The following is a 15,521-nucleotide window of genomic DNA, read 5'->3' as shown; positions in this document are numbered from 1 at the left end:
GATCTTGACGGTTATTAGTGCGGAAACTGAAATCTCAACGGAACGTGACGAATACTTTCAGTTTTCATTCATGTTTATAAAAAAATAATCCTTTCTTTTAAATACTAAGAAATTGACGTTTAAGTGACGTTTAAATTGACACTTTATAAAGTAGATTTTTTTTTAAATCTACAAAACAATATCATTTAGGATATTATTAATTTAACGTTTAAATTAACAAATTTGTTTGACTTTTAAATGTTAATATCACATTAACTTCATTAAACTTTTTATTTTAATTTATTCAACTTCACACTGCATTTAAATGTCATTCAGATTAATTTCTAAATTTACTTAAAACAATTTGATAATTATGTTATTATCAAAGTAAATTTTATTGATTTATTATTAATGATTTATTAATTATTAATAAATTCGATGCTACGAAATAATTTAATTATTTCAAGGTTGTCCAACTTTCCGTTGCCATGGTAATTTTGTCGTGAACAATACAAATTGTTGTTTGAGATTTTTGAGGTTATATTCACTGCAACGATTTATCTTAAAATGCAAAGTTTAAGCGTTAAATTTAATTTAAACCTTTTAATTCCAATAATGAGAAAAGCGACGCTAATTATTTCAAATCTTTAGTGATTGTGTTAACTTGTATAAGTACTTCTTAATTTTGATGAAGCTTAATATCTCTAAGACGATAAAACAGATTAAAATGTTATAATTAAGGTAAGATTTTCAACTTTTCGAATTTAACCTCATTATTATTAATTAATAATTAGATTCCGTTAATTATTTGAATGTAGCCAAACCTTCCGTTGCCATGGATACTGGTGGTGATATTTTAAATCTTAAATAACTTGTATAACAAGTATTTCTTCAGTTTGATGAAAATGATAAAACAGATTAAATTGGTATTATAATTGGTATTATAATTCAGGTAAGATTTCTAATGAATCATTTTGAAATAATTTTATCTCATTATTAATTAGATTCTGTTAATTATTTGAATGTTGCCAAACCTTCCGTTGCCATGGAAACGTCTCCGAGAAACTTCAAATTAATTGGTAAGTTTTTGAGGTTATATTCTTTCAGTGTTAAATTAAATCAATCCTAATTCATCCAATAAATCATTATTTTAATTATTAAATGTTTAATACAGTGAAAGATAAAGAAAATATTTCAATGAAATATCAGTCTGGAGTCAGTGTAAAAACGGAGAAAAACTTTTTGAGTAGTGAGGTTTCAAAAATGGACAAATTCTGTTTCGAAATGCCCTATCAGGACCATTTGTAAAGAAAAATGTAAAGGAAATTGCAGAAAAATTGGGAGTGAGTACCTTTAAATCATTTGATGGGTGCTTACAAAAGTGACGTTTTAGAATAAAAAAAAATTAATTAAATCTAGAAATCAAACAAAAAGCATGTAGGGCACGAGACAGTATAACGGATGATGACGGAGTGGTTAAGTCATTTGGACAAAAAATCTATTGATATATTACACAGCTTGTACTTTATTAAATCTGCGTGGCAGAAGGTCACAGTAATAATTAGAAATTGTTTTAACAAAGCTGATGTTGAAGTGACTACGATGTTGCAGATAATTTGCCACTCGCATTTGAGACTAGCTGATTTGTATAAATATAGTAAAGAAATGGGGATAAGTAAGAACCGTACAGATACTAGCATACACTAACGACATAGATATAATAGTAAGAACAACAAGAAACCTCAGAGACCTTCAAAACATTGCAGCAAGGAGACAAGGGTTACAGGTGAATACGTCGAAAACAAAATATATGAAGGTTGCTAATAACGCTCAGCTAACCCCACCTGAAGATCTGATTAGTGAACCATACACGTGCAAAGATATAAAGAAATGTATACCTTCGAACCCACGTAAATGAAAATAACATAATGACTGCAGAAATTAGACTGCATATGGCTATAGAGCTTACTTTAGAATGAGATAACTATTAACGTCAGGCGTAGTAACCAACAAAACTATAAATTTACAAAACGTTTATAAGACCAGTCCTCACGTATGTGTCAGAAACATGGACGATAACAAAAAATGACGAAGTCTTGTTGAGCTGCTTTAAAAGAAAGATATTCCGCCACATATACCGGGATGTTCAAGAAAACGGATTATGAAGAAGGCGTTACAACTTTGAGTTGTACCGGCTCTATGAAGAACCGAATATTGTACAATCCATCAAAATCAATAGGGTCAGGTGGCTCGACCATCTAGAAAGGAAGGATAACAGCGAACCACCAAAGCAAATGTTCCGCCAAATAGTTTTTGGAACCCGCAAGAGAGGCGGGTCTAGAAGCAGATATAAGGACTAAGTGGAACAAAGTCTAAAAATGCTGGGAGTTAGAAACTGGAAGGCCAAGGCACGTGATAGAAGAGTGTGGTAGCTGATCCTAGAACAGACCAAGACCCACTAGGGATTGTGGTGCCAATAATGATAATGATGAGGGGGCGAAGGAGGAGCAGGAATGAATTTTATAATGAAGCATTGAATGTAATTTCCAAATTAAAATCATTCGTTTTCGAGAATGATAATGCTCATAAGCGGACAAAAGTAATGGACTTTTGTCCGCTTATCAGAGCCGTCACTGTCACCGTCACCGTGGATTTAGTGGCGCCAATAAAAACTGGCGCGCCAGTGAAATTAAATTGCATGTGTATCAACTGTCATGTAAGTTGAAATCATGCATGCATGGATCGAAAAAGTCTGTACCTTTCTGAAATCACTGGCGCCAGTGATGAGTCTAAAAACATGTAATCATGATAACATAGATGAGTATCCACAAAAACACATAATTTTTTAATGTCAAATTAATCAAATCCACATTAAACCTAGAATATATCTATTTTCATTTTGGTTGAGGTCCTAATTAGTGTGTATAATTGTAGTTTATATAGTTTATTATAGTTAAAAAAGTGGTCTGCAGAACTGGCGTGTCACTTATTTTTGTTTTCGCACATGTAGTGTAAACATTTACTGGCGTGCAAATTGAACTGGCGCAACTACTGGCGCCACTAAATAAACCCACCTTTATAGTGAGTTTAGACATGCATGGATTTAGTGGCGCTAATAAAAACTGGCGCACCAGTAAAATAAAATTGAATGTGTAAACATCAACTGGTATGCAAGTTGAAATCATGCATGCATGGATCGGAAAAGTCTGCACCCTGGCGTGTCACTTATTTTTGTTTTCGCACATGTAGTGTAAACCTTTACTGGCGTGCAAATTGAACTGGCGCAACTACCAGCGCCACTAATCCATACATGTCTAAACCCACCTTTAGACCATTATCAAAATTAACTGAATGTCCTATAAATGACTTAAAGCAATAAAAAAACTATGAGTTTTATTTGAAACAATAACTTAGATTGTAACTAAGATTCTTAAAATGTTCCTGAAAATCTTGAGTGATGTATTCCGTATTTCCGTTACCTTTCTAGTGGTGGTGTATAAGTAATTTAATATTTCCGTATATTTTTGGTCTTCCTCTTTTAGGTGAAAGACCCAAAACGTGGAATTTAGAATCATCTAAAGAAGTTTTATAGAACATTTTGTAAGGTTCATTTTTCAAGAATCTCATCCATTGAATTTGCAGCCAAGAGACAGATTCGCGCGCGGTATTTTTTTCTCTTCTTTTTATTGACTCTTCTAGTGATTTCGTTGAAATAAAATCCGGTTGCAACATTTGTTTTATCGAAAATGTATTTCTTCTTCTACACTTTCCTATCAATTCATAATAATGCTCAGGGTTGTATAATAAGTAATATGCTTTATTTTATTTTAATTTCTATCAAGCCAAAATCATGGTCATTCAGTAGATAGGAATGACCCGATACCAAAAATTTGTGGTCAACCGTTTCAATATTATTATTTGATGACTGAGCAATTTTCATCCATGTCAATGCTACTTTAATGTTACGATTTTGGCCTGAACAAGCATCACTGTAGTTATTACGTGTTTTTGAGTAGTTATAGCCTTCATATGCGCTAAAATGCATGATGCTACTTCCTATCCACCTCTTGAAGCTGTAGTTTCAGCCCATACATACATCTTGACATTGTCATCATGGAAATTATGGAAACTCAAGTTGTATACGTACATATTTCGCTTATAATAGATTAACGAGACAATTTAGGATACGGAAGTGCTTTTTTCAAATCAAATGAGAATCCATAATATTCCCTGGAATTTTCTTTTGTTTTTTTCTGGTCCTCTGCAAGACAGTTCCTAGCTCGTTAGGAATTTTGTAAATATACATCATGACTTTCGCTAACAATAAGATGTAATTTCTCTTCCTCATTATTGCATGCTTCGATTTCTGCCTTCAGTAAATCGAATTTTTGGCATGTGTCTTCTCGCGGTGCATGGAAATTTAAGTTAAATGCAGTACTAAATCTTTTCCTGTACATCTATTCCTTAACAAAGGATTGGTTATTTTTCCCACATTTCTCTAGATACAAGCTATACATTTTACGAATATCTAAATCAGGACTCAAATATTTTCAACCAGGAGTGTGGCGAGCTCTGGTGTAGTGGCTCTCATATGCTGGGAAACTTAAAATATGTTCTCGTACAGCTTTTATCTTAATTTCATCTGTTTTTCACGGATATCGAGGCATCTTCCTACGACGATCAGTTCCAGATGTTTCAGCATTCAGAGCACGAGTTAACCGCCCTAGAAATTTTATTGGTGTCTAAAAAAAAGTTCCTGCAAACCGACACTTACGACTAAAAAAAAAAAATAAAAATAAAAATACTTGTAGCTGCATTTTCTCATAGGTTCTGGGCCGCCTTTGTGTGTATTAATCGTTGATGAACTGTAGTATACAGACATAGATTCTGGGTTTCAAAAGCTTTTAGTTTCCAGAAATTATCAAAATTAGATTTTCTTTCATTATATTCTACGTAATCTAAACATTTTTTTGAGCAAAAGTAATCCTTATTTTCAACAATTTTGGCACTCACTACTTTTGATTTTTTTGTCGTGTGTTCTTCGCCATTATTTCTCACCGTTCAACACCAGGATCTGACGGTATTATACCTGCCCTTTTACAATGGGGCTTGGAGGATTTAGTACCTCACCTAGTGGAAATCTTCCAGGCATGCCTGGCGCTACGCTATATACCCCGTCGGTGGCGTGAGGTCACAGTGAACTTCATACCAAAACCGGGTAAGCTTGATTATTTCACACCGAAATCGTTTAGACCAATCAGTCTCTCCTCCTTTCTTTTGAAATCTCTGGAAAGACTGTGTGACTGCTACATTAGAGATTTCTGTCTTCCAACTAAACCAGTAAATCCTAATCAACACGCTTACACTCAGGGCAAGTCCACAATAACGGCTCTTCACTCAGTGACCAGCTTTGTTGGTGGAGCGCTGGACCTAAAGGAGTCTGCCCTGGGCGTTTTCATAGATATAGAGGGACCTTTTGATAAAACAACTTTCTCTGGTATTAACGATGCCTTGTTATAGCATAATGTTCCACCGACTCTTTCTGGTTGGATTGAGAACACTCTTAAACATAGGATGGTTAAGCTTAGGGCTGGTTATGTTAGTCTCCAAGGAGGAGTTACTCGAGGCTATCCACAAGGGGGTGTACTATCTCCAGTTTTGTGGAACCTCACCCTGGATAGACTCTGGAAGCGCCTCGCTGAACCCAACTTTACCATAGTTGGTTACACAGATGATTTAACCATCAAAGCAAGTACATAAACGTGCTTTTTGATAGGATGCAAGTAGCTATCAAATTGATAGAGACTTGGTATGACGAACAAAGACTCTCTGTGAATCCTAAGAAGACAGAGTTGATTCTTTTCACACGGATGAGGAAGTTTGGCAAGCCCAGAATGCGTGAATGGTGTTGTCAAAAGAAGTCAAATATCTGGGCATCACACTTGACAATAAAATGACATGGAGAGCCCACCTAGATAATAGAGTAAAAAAAGCGTACGTTGCATTCGGTCAATGCCGGAGGGCTATAGGTAAGGCATGGGGTTTGTCACCCAAAAATGCCCTCTGGATTTACACGGCTGTAATCCGACCTATGCTTACATATGGTGCAGTAGTATGGTGGTCAAAGACCTTACAGTCTACATCCACTGCTGCATTTAATAAAGTACAGAGACTTGCATGTTTGTATGTTACAGGTGCGCTGCGGACTACCCCCACTGCAGCCATGAAAAACATGTTCAACCTAACGCCACTTCATTTGTTCATCCAAGAGGTGGCACTGGTGACTATGATTCGACTGCGAACAGCAGGAATTCTAATGGGTGAGAGATATAGTATAAATGCCATTCTTTGGAATGAAATGGTGAACTAGTCACCAATTCTGGAATGTATAACGGAATTCACACCCCTACAACACATTTTTACGAAGAAATATCTCACCCACTCAAGTTCCATAGAAGTAGAGATAAAAAACAGCCTTAAAATCTACACTGATGGTTCAAGGAGACGGGAAGGAGCTGGAGCCGGAGTCTTTTCGTACGATCTCCGACTCCACGTATCTGAAACTCTAGGTAAAAGTACCACCATCATACAGGCGGAGTTAATCGTCATACAACTTGTCGCTTACGTTATTGTCAGACCCAATTTGGTAGGTAAGACTTTTACAATTTACACTGACAGTAGACAAGCTATTTTAGCCCCGAGTGGAATAACAATTACCTCAGGACTTGTTATGGGTTGTCATCTGATATTGGAGAAGGCCGCAATGCATAACTACGTTATACTTCAATGGACAAAAGGACCCTCGACTTGTTCAGGTAACAAGCACGCTGATAGACTTGCCACAAGGGCTGCCAAGCGAGCGCCATGTTCGCTTGGACCAATAATCGTTCCGTCCTTATCAACTCAGATTGAGGTAATTAAAGATTTTACCCACAAAAAGTTTATGAACTGGTGGGATAGGGTTAAGGGCTGCCATTTGTGTAAGGAAGTATTACATTTTCCCTCAGCAGAGACAGCCTTGTCTTTAGTAAGGCTTGGTAGAAACGCTCTACGAACTGTAACGGGACTCGTCACGGGTCACTGTAAGGTAAACAAGCATCTTTATAACCTTAAGCTTGCTGTTAGTCCTCTCTGTCGCCTCTGTGAAGAGAACGAGGGGATGGTTAGATACATCTTGTGTGAATACCCCACTCTGCAAGATCTCAGAATGAGAGACTTCGGAGAGGAATGGCCGACCACGGATGGCATCAGGAACACACCTCTGAGCTGTATCCTAGCCTTCGGAAATTCCTTAGGCTGGTTGATGTAGCCGAAGAGAGTGCAGGAGGATGTACAAGAGGCCCGTTGGGGCCTAGGTACTGTATGCTGAAGCATACCCTCCCCTTTCCTACATATTTCTTTTAATTTTTCTGAAACGGACCGTTTCTAGGTTTTGTGTTAGTTCTAGTGCTAGTGTTAGTCTAGTTTTAGTTGTTATTCAATGCTAGATTGTTGTATATTTTTATTGAGCTATAACTGACACGCGTTCCCCGTTATATCGAGGTTTTACTATAATGTCAAATTATATTGACATGTTGCATTTTATGTGGAACAAAGTAAGTAGGTACGCACCGGACCGATGTGTTCTTAATGTGGGGCATATTTTATTTTTTCGATATTCCATATAGTTTCGCGGAAAATCGCGGTTTAGTAGGATGTGGTTATTTCGAAACGACCTGGCGAATTTCAACGCGGTTTTTACCAAAATATGTCAAATAATGTCGATTGTCGGATTCCGTTAACAGTTTTCCAAAATTAGAACTCCCTAATTTTTTAAGAGCTATTTAATGGAATTACAAATTAAAGAGAAACACAAATAAGCTTTGCGGGGTGACAGGGGTTCCGTCCAATCGGAGCAGATGGTGCGTTCCAGACAGGACGTCGCGCCTTATTTCTTTATGTAGGTAAGATAAAGGCGCGACTTACTGTCTGGGACGCATCATCTGTTCCGATTGGACGGAACCCTCCTCTTTGTTTTCGACAGAACGGCGTCTTACTAATCTGCGTTTTTTTGCGAAACTGTATGGAATATCGAAAAAATAAAATATGCCACTCATTAAGAACATATCAGGCTACCACCTGTTCAAAATTTAAATTTTTTTGTACGATAGTTTTCGAGAAAAAAAAATCGCAGAGTTGACAAAGTTGCTGGTACCGTAAAAAATCGGGTACTTTTTTCATTTAGCTCGCGATAAAAAGAAAACAGTGGATCCGAAAATTTTCAAATTAACATATGTTACGTAGAAATGTTCAGGGATTACAACAAAACAACAAACTTTGTCGCAATTTTTTTTATCGAGCGGTTGCGAAGATATCGATCTCTAAAGTGAGGGGCCTTGACTTTTTGCACGGATAGTAGGTATGCAAAAATTGTAGTAAAAAATTTTTAGTTTCATAGATATCCGGCGACATCTAGATAAGGTACTTCTCGGAAGATGGACAGGTCGAGGTAGTTTATAGGACTGGCCATTTCGATCGCCCGACCTCCATCTCAGTTTCTCGAAGATAATACTGAGCAAGGATTGCGAAATCAAATACAAACTGCTACTGACAATTTACAAACACCCTGGTTTAGGCCGCGCTATTATATATTCAAAGCATACAGTCTTTGCTTCCAGAAATCATCTTACACAACAACACCAAACGATCTCATCTGTTTAGAACTGGTACCACCATACTTGCTAGAGTTGCTTACACAAATGATGTATGGCGAAATTTAGTAACAAGATGAAGAATGACAAGTACGGATCACACAATGTTGAGGACATTTGTATCAAAGAATCAGATAGAACTACCTCGACAAAACGTCAGACAGTCTTCCTCTGTTACGTTGATCTAACCAAAACGTTCGACGAAGTAAGGATAAAAGAATTAGAACAGGGCAAACATTACAAAGTATGTAATGTAAACTATGGTTAGACTATGAATGATTACAAAAACAAGATTGAGTGCTATGCAGATGATGCCGTCCTCTTGGCTGATACTGAGGATGGCATACAGTGATTAACACAAGCATTTAACATTGCAGCTGAGGAAGTGAATACTGCGCAAATTAATACTAAGCAAGGATTGCGAAATCAGGTACAAATGGCTGCCGAGACAATCCTCCAACACCCTGGTTTAGGCCGCGCTAGTCGGACATCGTGGATTCAGCGAGCCCAATTGTGTATAAAAAATATTGGAAACAACTTGGAACACTTACTTTGATGTCATTTTAAAATCTTATATGTATTCTTGATTTGAAAGTAAATTTCATGGATATCTAGGAAACTAAAAAACTTTTGCTGCAATATTTTTCACTTATTACTCATCATTAATTTGTCATGAGGAATAAATCGTCAACTTAATGCGTATAGGTTGAGAGAATCATCCTGTATTGCATCTTAAGTTAATTCAAATAAATTTGATATAATTTTTGTATTTTTTTATGATTTGAGAATTTTAATTAAGAAAGTGTTTTAAGATACGATTGGTGAGTAATTCGATATTTTTTTAAATTATATTAAAATCGATTATGGCGACATAGCTATTATTACCCACTTGAAACCAATAAGTTGATAAGAAAAATTAAATTTGAAACGAAAAAAAAAAATGAATTTGAGTCTATTTTTTTATTAAAGTAGGTAGTATACCTGAACCAATTTTTCCAAACAATTTAATTCAAAAAAAGGTTTGTTTCAGTTTCCGGTTTTCAACCCATTGTTCGGAAAGAGAACTTCCCGTCGAAAAGACAACCGGAACTACACACAATTTTTTGTTGTTAAAACGACAAATACACGGAAATAATTTTCCTTTTTTATCAAGTAAATCTTATAAATTTATGGATTTATCTAATGAACGTTTCATAATTAGTACAAATTAATCCAATTGGCTATTGACTTTATTATCGCGTTTTAATTGTATTAGTTTAATTAATACAAAAACGTGAAAACGGAAATAAATGGATTCTCATATCTATACCGAAAAGGTATTTTTTCATTTTCGACGATGATAAATTGATTGTAAACGATAAGAATTGATGGGTTATTAAAGATAATGTCCTGTTAAGATGCCGTGTAAAATTATTTTCGATTGGTTATTATATTCTTTTTTGTTAAATTGATAAAAGTTTAATTAATAAGTTACCCAAAATTAAAAAAAAAATATTGTTGATATTTTTTTAGTATGGAATACGTGGAAATGAGTCATTTTTACGTATTGAAATTAAAAAAGGAAAGGGGACCAAATCGACCAATTGAAACAATTTGTTAGTCACATGTAAATAGAACGAGAAAAAATAAAATTGTTTAAATGACGAACGAGTTGCGCTCGAGACTCCTACTTACAAATTTCTTATTCAAGGTTATAAAATGGAACGTTAGTTTTAAAACATAACTTTATAATAAGAGTAGGTAAAAAAAATAACCGATCAAAAACCGTAATCTTTAATTTTATCGCCCCGCTTTGTAATTACTAGATAAATTTTATTGATAAAGCATATCACTGTGAAAGAAATTGTTTTTACTAAATTTAATGAAACTACATTTTTTAAATTTAATATAGCCTCTATCAATCGATCAAAAATTAATCAAAAAAGATTAGTAAAAAACCTAATAGCTATAATAACAATTTTTTACTTAATAATTTTTTCTTTTACGAAATCACAAAATACCGTAAAAGGATTACCTCGACATCAATCGATACCAGGTAATAATCTATTGTGTAACATCCTTTCCAAGAATCAATAAAGAAAAATTGTTTTTTTTTAAACACCAAATCAACAAAAAAGATCCATCTTCCTATCTTTTTTTTTAGTTTTCAAGTTTAAAACTTTTTATAGTCTTAAAATTACTTAAAATCTTTATTTTTTAAATGTTTTTCTTACCGTAGGTGTTCTCGAAGTCGGTCGGCCAATTGAAAGAGCAGCGTCCCGGTTGAACCAAACAACAAACCTTCCTCTTCAACCACCTGTCTCGACCGTCAACGAAATCAACCGCGAATCACTTCTATCAGCCCAAGACTGTCTCGTTTGGTTGCGTGCCACGAACGCGCGCATGTGCAAACAGTTTATACCTGAGTAAAAGAGTATCTGTCACCTGTTCACCGCAATCTAATCTAAGCCTTTTTATGGTAAATATTTAACTTTTTCCTGTTCGTAAAGTGTAACGGTTTTAAATATTTTTTTTAAACCCAAATAGGAAGGATTTGTAATAATATTATTTTACATTTAACCAATACTTTTCTTCTTTCTTAGTGTACTTTTAAATTTGTTTTGGAGAGTATGAGTAGATAACTAAATTTGATGTACTGTTAAATTGGTTGCGGTTAAAAATGGAAATTGTATTTGATTGTTTTTATGTTTTAGATACTTGGAATTGAATAGCTATGAAGATATTGGATTTATCTACAGTGTGTTAATTAATTATCGTACTCGACATCATCATTGCAAGTATGCAACCAATATCACAGTATTTTTATTGCAATACGCGATTTGCGTATGATGCGTATTGTACTGTGATATTGGTTGCATACTTGCAATGATGACGTTGGGTACGGTAATTAATTAACACACTGTATATGTTAGGAGACTTGCAAAAAAGTTTGGAGAAGCCTGCCCGGAAGCATTTATAGCTGGGACATCTTCTTCCTTAACCCTCCAGCACTAACAACGTCTGTCAAGTTGGCACTACATCTTGCGATTTGAATAAAAAAAACTATTGCATTAATTGTCGCTTAATTTATTGTAATAAGCGTCCTGTACGAGTAATCACAAAACAAATTTCAAATTCGTATTTCTTATGCTCGAAAACATATAACTACCAAATTTTATGTTAATAGTACAAAAAGCTTTAAAATTATCAAGAAATTTCGAAATAAGAATTTAACTTTCTGTGCCTTGAAAACCACCGACATTTGTATAAGAGATGTTAGGTTAAATCGTCATATTTTGATGTCTAGTGTCTCCGGTATTCGGATTTCCCATTCTTTCTGACTCACCCTGGATATAATTAATGCTAGTATAGTTTCAAATGTAGGCTTAACCTTCTTAGCGACATCTTTCAAATCATCGTAAACAATCAATTTAATGCTATTTCGATATGAAATTGCTATATAATGTCCTACGGCGGTATTAGGTACTATTTTGATTGCCCAAATATCCAACGCAACCAACAACTTTAAATTGTTTATCCTGAAATTGTATATACAGGATGTCAGATAAAAAACGCCCCAAGCTGTAACTCTGTCATTTACCTTCCGATTTTTATGAGGGAGGTATCAAATGAAATGGTTTGATGAATACTATAATTCATGCTACAAATAAACTTTTTCCAACACCATCTTCAATTTAAATCGATTATCAACTTTTGATTTTCAAATTGCTCGGTATGTTTTTCTTCAAGTTATTGAATAGAGATTTTGTTTTCTGAATCCATTAATGTACAGGGTGGGCAAATTTGGGTGTTATTATAGGCTATCTCAGAAACTATAAGAGATACGAAAAAAGTAGGTGCCATGTCCCGGTCTCTTTTTTCGAGACCAACCCAATCCCGCAAACACCAAACCTCTATCTTCTTTTGTTTTTAAGTTATAGCCAAAATTTTCGTGATTTCAAAAAATGCTCATATTTCGTTTATTTTTGAAATTAAAGAAATGGGGTTGATACATTCTTAAGACACTTTTTTAAGGAGAATATACTGTCGTTGAAAAATTTAAAAAATATTTGATGATTTTTGAGATACAACACAAAGTTGTATTTTTTTAAATACAAACTATACTTGATTATGATGTTAATGAAAAGAGCATATTTTTAGCTTTCCAATGATGTATCGCATGTATGGTGTATTTGCGGAAAATAAGCATTAATTTTCAATTCCAAAATAGTAAGCGCTAAAGTTCAAAGTTTTGATTATAGTAGGCGGGTTCGGACAGTAATTACTACTTAATTGCTATATGGTTTTGCACGAATATGACAGAAAGTTGGTCTTGTACCATTATGCAGGATAAAGTTGGTTTTGTACCAACGAATAAAATCTTTGAATAGTTGATTTAAATTTTCCAGTGTCTTATCCCTGACTTTGTTCACCAATAAAAAATGATTTGTAGATAAAGTTTGTTTATTAAAAATACAAGAAACGTATTAATTAATGAATAATTAAATATGAACAACAACTTCAGAAACTAAACAGTCACAGACTGTGTCTTCTTCTTCTACTAAACTTACTGGTTGTAAGGTTAGAACAGTTGGGTATCAATGAACGAAATCTTCGGTAGTATCTTCCCAGTTTTCCCCAACCATGAGATTTAGAAGTTTTTTCATATTAGCAACCTTTTCTTTTGAAATTGGGTGAGATAGAGGAAGATTAGGGATCATAAACTGGGCAGCGACTTTCCATTGAAACGATGTTTATATGGGATATGGAGCCTTATCTATCATTTTCAAAGAATCATCTTTTAATTTTATGGCTTTATGTATTTAAAGATAATGAGGAATTTTTAAGTGGGAAACTCCTTTCGAAAAATTCATGAATGAAATGATCAGTAAACTCACGTTACTATAGTAACTAAGTGGCATTTAACGTTTTCCTCGCCTACTATAATTAAAATTTTGAATATTAATCTTTAATATTTTAAAATTAAAAAATAATACATCATTGGAAAGCTAAAAATATGCTCTTTTCAGTAACACCATAATCTACTATACTTTGTATTTTAAAAAATAAAACTTTGTGTTGTATCTCAAAAATCAGCAAATATTTTTAAAATTTTTCAACGGCAGTATTTTCTACTTAAAAAAGTGTCTTAAGAACGTATCAACCCCATTTCTCTAATTTGAAAAATAAACGAAATATGAGCATTTTTTGAAATCACGAAAATTTGGCTATAACTTAAAAACAAAAGAAGATAGAGATTTGGTGTTTGCGGAATTGGGTTAGTCTCGAAAAAAGAGACCGGGACATGGCACCTACTTTTTTCGTATCTCTTATAGTTTCTGACATAGCCTATAATAACACCCAAATTTGCCCACCGTTATTTTTTCCATGGCACACTACAGTATTACAGAAGTGACTAACAAGGGAAGTATCAGAACTGTCCCTCACCGATTTTGTTGAAATTTGGTACAGCGATAGTATGGCTAAAAATAAGGTTTACGTATTTTTTTATACGTGCTAATAAAGCCCCTAGGCGTGTTATAAGGGTTGGAAATCGGGGCGAAATATATATATTCGCTTATAGGCTGAAAACGAAAATAGCTATCGAAATGTGGTAAATGTGAACTGATATTCATTTTCAAAGAGCGTTCCATTGATATATCACACATATATCTGAGGGCTTCAGGGCCGTAGGATTGATAGCTACTGCTCGAGCAGCCATTCTTCCTTAAAGATTTTGCTTAAAGCGCCCAGTTTCACACAATCTTCTATGCATAGAAGCGAACGTTCGTTCACAGGGAAGTTGTAGATTTGGATATTGTTCTGCGTACAATCTTCGTGCTTCTTTGACATTTCCATTAACTCTAACGTACGTAAAGTGAATGTTTGCCATCTCTTCGTTTGAGTATTGAACCATTTTGATTTAATTAAACGTAAATTACAATATGGTTTTTGCACTAAAATATTTTTTTATCGACCGCTTTACAGCAAATGAAAGGAGCTTAAGATTTTTAGTGATAGTTTAATACAGATGTTTGTGTGCAGTATTTTACTTAGAAATAACCACATATTGAACGTCTTCTTCAAAGTGCTCTACCTCCCCTAGGAAGCATTTTAGGACACATCTTTATATGAACTTTCCTTCATGATTTTTTATGTAGAATCACACCTTTAAATATATGAACACAATTTCCGGACCACCTGTATATTTATACAGGGTGTTCCGGTGACTCGGGGAATAAAATTAACCTCATATAGTAGAGCAATAATGATGACGATTTGTGAAAAAAAATTATTATAAAGGTCTTCAAATGGCCAAGATATGGGCCATCAAAGTTCAGAAATTTTAACACATTTTTCTAAATATTTTCAATACCATTTATGGTAGAGCGTTGAAATTTGGTAGAGGGTAAACAAATATCAAGCAAAATCATTGAACCAATTTTGACTTTGATCGGGCGGCTGCAACCATGCTATACAGGCTGTCCCTAAAATTTGTTTGCTCAGAACTTTTTTGTTCGCTCGTAACCTTACATTTATTTTTGTACTTTTTAATAGAAAATTTATTTTAGAAACTTTTATCACTCTTTGAAAATTTTGATAACATTGACCGTTTTCGAGTTATACGCAAAAATGTTAAGCTTTGATTTCAATCGTAACAAACAAAAAAAGGAAACATATTCCGTAAGATCTGAGTTGGCAATGACAATTGAAAAACGAACTGAGCTAATAACCATTATTTGCATAAATTTCTAAATGCAGATTTAGTTAAATCCAGCGTTAATTTATTTTAGTTGAATAAAAGAATGTAATTTCCAAAACGATAAATTTAATTTTCACGGTAACAACAAACAAGAACATAACAAAAATTCT

The 15,521-nt window shown here is 34.2% G+C and overlaps 1 protein-coding gene across 3 annotated transcripts in view; it reads right to left on the bottom strand.

The window, feature by feature from the left end:
- The window catches only part of LOC111418594 (Myosin heavy chain 95F jaguar), a 52,258-nt gene extending 41,285 nt beyond the window's left edge, over positions 1-10,973 (bottom strand). For all 3 annotated transcript variants that reach the window (XM_071195091.1, XM_023051158.2, XM_071195092.1), the window contains exon 1: positions 10,883-10,973. The gene's annotated coding sequence lies outside the window, so the exon portion shown is untranslated. The remainder of the gene's footprint in view (positions 1-10,882) is intronic.
- Positions 10,974-15,521: the final 4,548 nt, after the last annotated feature.

The sequence above is a fragment of the Onthophagus taurus genome, chromosome 3 (assembly GCF_036711975.1).
Source record: "Onthophagus taurus isolate NC chromosome 3, IU_Otau_3.0, whole genome shotgun sequence".
Lineage (NCBI taxonomy): Eukaryota > Metazoa > Arthropoda > Insecta > Coleoptera > Scarabaeidae > Onthophagus > Onthophagus taurus.
The sequence above is the reverse complement of the archived record's forward strand: the minus strand, read 5'-3'. Positions and strand labels throughout refer to the sequence as shown.